Raw genomic sequence first — 6,261 nt, 5'->3', positions numbered from 1 at the left:
TTTTTTTGCTTTGGACCTTGACTTTAACCGCTCAGTCTCAAGTTTTCACTTGACACCTACACACCACAAGCACATGGTTAGCGACAGCTTGGTTTAGCCGCTTAGACCAGGATTTTATTCCTTTAGGCCCTCCTATCCACTGATGCTCAAAGCCTTGGGATCCTTTTTATTTCCCTTGCCTTTTGGTTTTAAGGGTTATTGGCTTTTTCTGCTTGCTTTTTCTTTTTCTTTCTATTTTTTTTTGCCTATATATTTTTTTTTTCTGCAAGCTTTGTTCTTTGCTGCTTTTTCTTGCTTCAAGAATCATTTTTATGATTTTTCAGATTATCAAATAACATGTCTCCTAGTCATCATTCTTTCAAGAGCCAACATATTTAACATTCTTAAACAACAACTTCAAAAGACATATGCACTGTTCAAGCATACATTCAGAAAACAAGAAGCATTGTCACCACATCAACATAATTAGGCTAAGTTCAAGGATAAATTCAAAACTCATGTACTTCTTGTTCTTTTGAATTAAAACAGTTTTTTTTTATTTTAAGAGAGGTGATGGATTCATAGGACATTCATAACTTTAAGACAAAGTTACTAACTACTAATGATCATGTAATAAAGACACAAACATAGATAAGCACATAACATATAAAAACGAAAAACAGAAGAAATAAAAACAAGGAATGAATCCACCTTAGTGATAGTGGCGTTTCCTTCTTGAGGAACCAATGACGTCCTTGAGCTCTTCTATGTCTCTTCCTTCCCTTGGCTGCTCCTCCTTGGCGTTCAGCGCCTAGAAGCTGCCCATTTTGGGCGTTCAGCGCCAGAACCATGCTCTGTTCTGGCGCTGAACGCCAGACAAATGCTCCTCCAGGGTGTGATTTTTCTTCTGCTGTTTTTGATTCCGTTTTCAATTTTTATATTTATTTTGTGACTCCACATGATCATTAACCTAAGAAAATATGAAAAACAAAAAATGATAGAGTTAGATAAATAAACATTGGGTTGCCTTCCAACAAGCGCTTCTTTAATGTCAATAGCTTGACAGTGGGCTCTCATGGAGCCTCACAGATGTGCAGAGCTTTGTTGAAACTCTCCAACACCAAACTTAGAGTTTGGATATGGGAGTTCAACACCAAACTTAGAGTTTGGTTGTGGCCTCCCAACACCAAACTTAGAGTTTGACTGTGGGGGCTTTGGTTGACTCTGCTTTGAGAGAAGCTTTTTATGCTTCCTCTCCATGGAAGCAGAGGGAGATCCTTGAGTTGTAAACACAAGGTTGTCCTCATTCATTTGAAGGATCAATTCTCCTCTGTCCACATCAATCACAGCTCTTGCTGTGGCTAGGAAAGGTCTTCCTAGGATGATGGATTCATCCTCTTCCTTTCCAGTATCCAGGACTATGAAATCAGTAGGTATGTAAAGGCCCTCAACCTTTACTAATACATCTTCTACTTGTCCATAAGCCTATTTTCTTGAGCTGTCTGCCATCTCTAGTGAGATTTTAGCAGCTTGCACCCCATAGATTCCCAGTTTCTCAATTACAGAGAGGGGCATGAGGTTTATCCCTGAACCAAGGTCACACAGAGCCTTAAAGATCATGGTGCCTATAGTACAATGTTGGATGCAGCTTGCATTCCATGCAGACTCTGAGAGATCATATTGACTTGCTGAGTCAATATTTTATTCTGAGCCAATATGGCATTCAGAGTATCAACCTCAAGAACTCCCTTCTTCATAGGTGTCCCATTGTTCACAGGATTCCTTTCAGAAGTGTACATGAACTGGTTATTTGCAACCATGTCAATGAGTTCTTTAGCTTCTGCAGGCATTTTCTTTAGGTGAATGGATCCACCTGCAGAAGTATCCAATGACATCTTAGATAACTCAGACAGACCATCATAGAATATATCCAGGATGGTCCATTCTGAAAGCATGTCAGCAGGACACTTTTTGGTCAACTGTTTGTATCTTTCCCAAGCTTTATAGAGGGATTCACCTTCTTTCTGTCTGAGGGTTTGAACATCAGCTCTAAGCTTGCTCAGCTTTTGAGGAGGAAAGTACTTGGCTAAGAAAGCCGTGACCAGCTTATCCCAAGAGTTCAGGCTGTCTTTGGGTTGAGAATCCAACCATAATCTAGCTCTGTCTCTTACAGCAAAGGGGAAAAGCATGAGCCTGTAGACTTCAGGATCTACTCCATTAGTCTTAACAGTATCACATATCTGCAAGAATTCAGTTAAGAACTGAAAAGGATCTTCAGATGGAAGTCCATGAAACTTGCAGTTCTGCTGCATCAGAGAAACTAATTGAGGTTTCAGCTCAAAGTTGTTTGCTCCAATGGCAGGAATTGAGATGCTTCTTCCATGTAGATTGGAATTAGGTGCAGTAAAGTCACCAAGCATCTTCCTTACATTATTATTATTTTCGGCTGCCATCTCCTCTTCCTGTTCGAAAATTTCTGAAAGGTTATCTCTGGATTGTTGTAATTTAGCTTCTCTTAATTTTCTCTTTAGGGTCCTTTCAGGTTCTGGATCTGCTTCAACAAGAATGTTCTTGTCCTTGCTCCTGCTCATATGACAAAGAAGAGGGCACAGAAAAAATAATAATAATAATATGGATCCTTTATACCACAGTATAAGGATCCCCTTGTGAGTGGAAGAAGAGGGGGAGACAAAGAATGTAATATAATGGAAGAAACACAACTGTGAGGAGGGTTGAGATGTGAGATGAGATGTTAGTAGATGAATAAATAAATAGAATAAGATGAGAGAGAAGGAGGGAATTTTTGAAAATTATTTTTGAAAAAGAGTTAGTGATTTTTGAAAATGATTTTTGAAAAATGTTAGCAATTTTCGAAAATTAAAATGAGAAATTAAAATAATTAGTTAAAAAAAGAAATTTTGAAAAAGGGGGAAGATATTTTCGAAAATTAGAGAGAGAGAGAGACTTAGTTAGGTAGTTTTGAAAAAGATAAGAAACAAACAAAAAGTTAGTTAGTTAGTTGAAACAAATTTTGAAAATCAAATTTTGAAAAGATAAGGAGATAAGAAGTTGGAAAAGATATTTTGAAATCAAATTTTTGAAAAAGATAAGATAAGAAGATATTTTTGAAAATATATGTTTGAAATTAGTTTTTGAAAAAGATTTGATTTTTAAAATCACAATTAATGACTTGATTCACAAGAAATCACAAGATATGATTCTAGAACTTAAAGTTTGAATCTTTCTTAACAAGCAAGTAACAAATTTGAAATTTTTGAATCAAAACATTAATTGTTATTGTTATTTTCGAAAATTTGATGAAAAATTAAGAAAAAGATTTTTGAAAAATATTTTTGAAAATTTTCGAAAATAACTAAGAAATTTGAGAAAGATTTGATTTTTGAAAAAGAATTTGAAAAAGATAAGATTTTCAAATTGAAAATTTGATTTGACTCATGAAAACAACTTGATTTTAAAGATTTTTGAAAAAGTCAACTCAAATTTTCGAATTTGATGAGAGATAAAAAGGAAAAGATATTTTTTTGATTTTTGAATTTTTTTTATGATGAGAGAAAAACACTAAAAAGATGCAATGCATGAAATTTTTAGATCAAAACAATGAATGCATGCAAGAATGCTATGAATGTCAAGATGAACACCAAGAACACTATGAATGTCAAGATGAACATCAAAGACACAATTTTGAAAAATTTTTAATGCAAAGGAGACATGCAAGACACCAAACTTAGAATTCTTTAATGCTTAGACACTAAGAATTCAAGAATGCATATGAAAAACACCAAACAACACAACAAAAAATCATCAAGATCAAACAAGAAGACTTACCAAGAACAACTTGAAGATCATGAAGAACACTATGAATGCATGAAATTTTCGAAAAATGCAAGATGCACATGCAATTGACACCAAACTTATAACATGACTCAAGACTCAAACAAGAAACAAAAATATTTTTGATTTTTATGATTTTCTAAATTTTTTTTGGATTTTTATTTTATATTTTTCGAAAAATTATTTTGAAAAAGAAAAATAAGGATTCCAAAATTTTTAATATGAATTCCAGGAATCTTGCCATGTTAGTCTAAAGCTTTAGTCCAGGAATTAGACATGGCTCACTAGCCAGCCAAGCTTTCAACGAAAGCTCCAGTCCAAAACACTAGACATGGCCAATGGCCAGCCAAGCTTCAGCATGTAACACTAGAGTATATTGCTCCTGATAACAAATTGCTGCCTCAGTCCAAATAAATTTAGACATGGCTTTACAGCCAGCCAGGCTTCACATGCTTCATGAAACACTAGAATTCATTCTTAAAAATTAACATCCCTAAAAGTAACTAGATCCTACTAAAAACATACTAAAAACAATGCCAAAAAGCGTATAAATTATCCGCTCATCAAGCACCAAGAGCACTCCATTATCCTCCATGAAATCAGAGAGGACCAAAGAGCCATGAGGGAGGAGAAACAAAGGCAAGGAAGAGACATAGAGGAGCTCAAGCACTCCATAAGATCTTCAAGAGGAAGAACTAGCCGCCATCACTAAGGTGGACCCGTTCTTTAATTTCCTTGTTCTTATTTTTCTGTTTTTCGAAATTTATGCTTTATGTTTTGTCTATATTTTTGTCCTTATTACATGATCATTAGTGTCTAGTGTCTATGTCTTAAAGCTATGAATGTCCTATGAAAAATGATTTTATTTGCAAAAGAACAAGAAGTACATGAATTTCGAATTCTATGTTGAAATTAGCTTAATTATTTTGATGTGGTGGCAATACTTTTTGTTTTCTGAATGAATGCTTGAACAGTGTATATTTTTGAATTTGTTGTTTATGAATGTTAAAATTGTTGGCTCTTGAAAGAATAATGGAAAAAGAGAAATGTTATTAATAATCTAAAAAATCATAAAATTGATTCTTGAAGCAAGAAAAAGCAGTGAAAAGAAAAAGCTTGCAGAAAAAATGGCGAAAAAAATAAAGAAAAAAAAAGAAAGAAAAAGAAAAACCAAGCAAAAAAAGCCAATAGCCCTTTAAACCAAAAGGCAAGGGTAAAAAGGATCCAAGGCTTTGAGCATTAATGGATAGGAGGGCCCACAGAAATAAAATCCTGGCCTAAGCGGCTAAATCAAGCTGTCCCTAACCATGTGCTTGTAGCATGAAGGTGTCAAGTGAAAAGCTTGAGACTGAGTGGTTAAAGTCGTGGTCCAAAGCAAAAAGAGTGTGCTTAAGAGCTCTGGACACCTCTAACTAGGGACTCTAGCAAAGCTGAGTCACAATCTGAAAAGGTTCACCCAGTTTTGTGTCTGTGGCATTTATGTATCTGGTGGTAATATTGGAAAATGAAATGCTTAGGGTCACGGCCAAGAATCATAAAGTAGCTGTGTTCAAGAATCAACATACTGAACTAGGAGAATCAATAACACTATCTGAATTTTGAGTTCCTATGGATGCCAATAATTCTGAACTTCAAAGGATAAAATGAGATGCCAAAACTATTCAGAAGCAAAAAGGCTACTAGCTCTGCTCATCTAATTGGAACTAAGTTCATTGATAAGTTTGGAATTCATTGTATTTTCTCTTCTTTTTATCCTATTTTGTTTTTAGTTGCTTGGGGACAAGCAACAATTTAAGTTTGGTGTTGTGATGAGCGGATAATTTATACCCTTTTTGGCATTGTTTTTACATAGTTTTTTAGTATGTTTTAGTTACTTTTTATTATATTTTTATTAGTTTTTATTCAAAAATCACATTTTTGGACTTTACTATGAGTTTGTGTATTTTTCTGTAATTTCAGATATTTTCTGGCTGAAATTGAGGGATCTGAGCAAAAATCTTATTCAGAGGCTGAAAAAGGACTACAGATGCTGTTGGATTCTGACCCTCCTGCACTCGAAGTGGATTTTTTGGAGCTACAGAAACCCAATTGGCGCGCTCTCAATTGCGATGGAGGGTAGACATCCTGGGCTTTCTATAAATATATAATAGTCTATACTTTTCCCGAGATTTGATGGCCCAAACTAGCATCCAAATCCAGCCTAAAACTTCCTGGTGTAAAACGCCCAAACTGGCACCAGAATTGGAGTTAAACGCCCAAACTGGCACCAATGCTGGCATTTAACTCCAAGAACAACCTTTGCACGAAAAATCTTCAATGCTCAGCCCAAGCACACAGCAAGTGGGCCCCGGAAGTGGATTTCTGCACTATCTGCACTTAGTTACTCATTTTCTGTAAACCTAAGTTACTAGTTTAGTATAAATAGCACTT

This window comes from Arachis ipaensis, chromosome B07 (assembly GCF_000816755.2).
Source record: "Arachis ipaensis cultivar K30076 chromosome B07, Araip1.1, whole genome shotgun sequence".
In the NCBI taxonomy this organism is placed as follows: Eukaryota; Viridiplantae; Streptophyta; class Magnoliopsida; order Fabales; family Fabaceae; genus Arachis; species Arachis ipaensis.
This window is presented reverse-complemented; position numbering follows the sequence as displayed.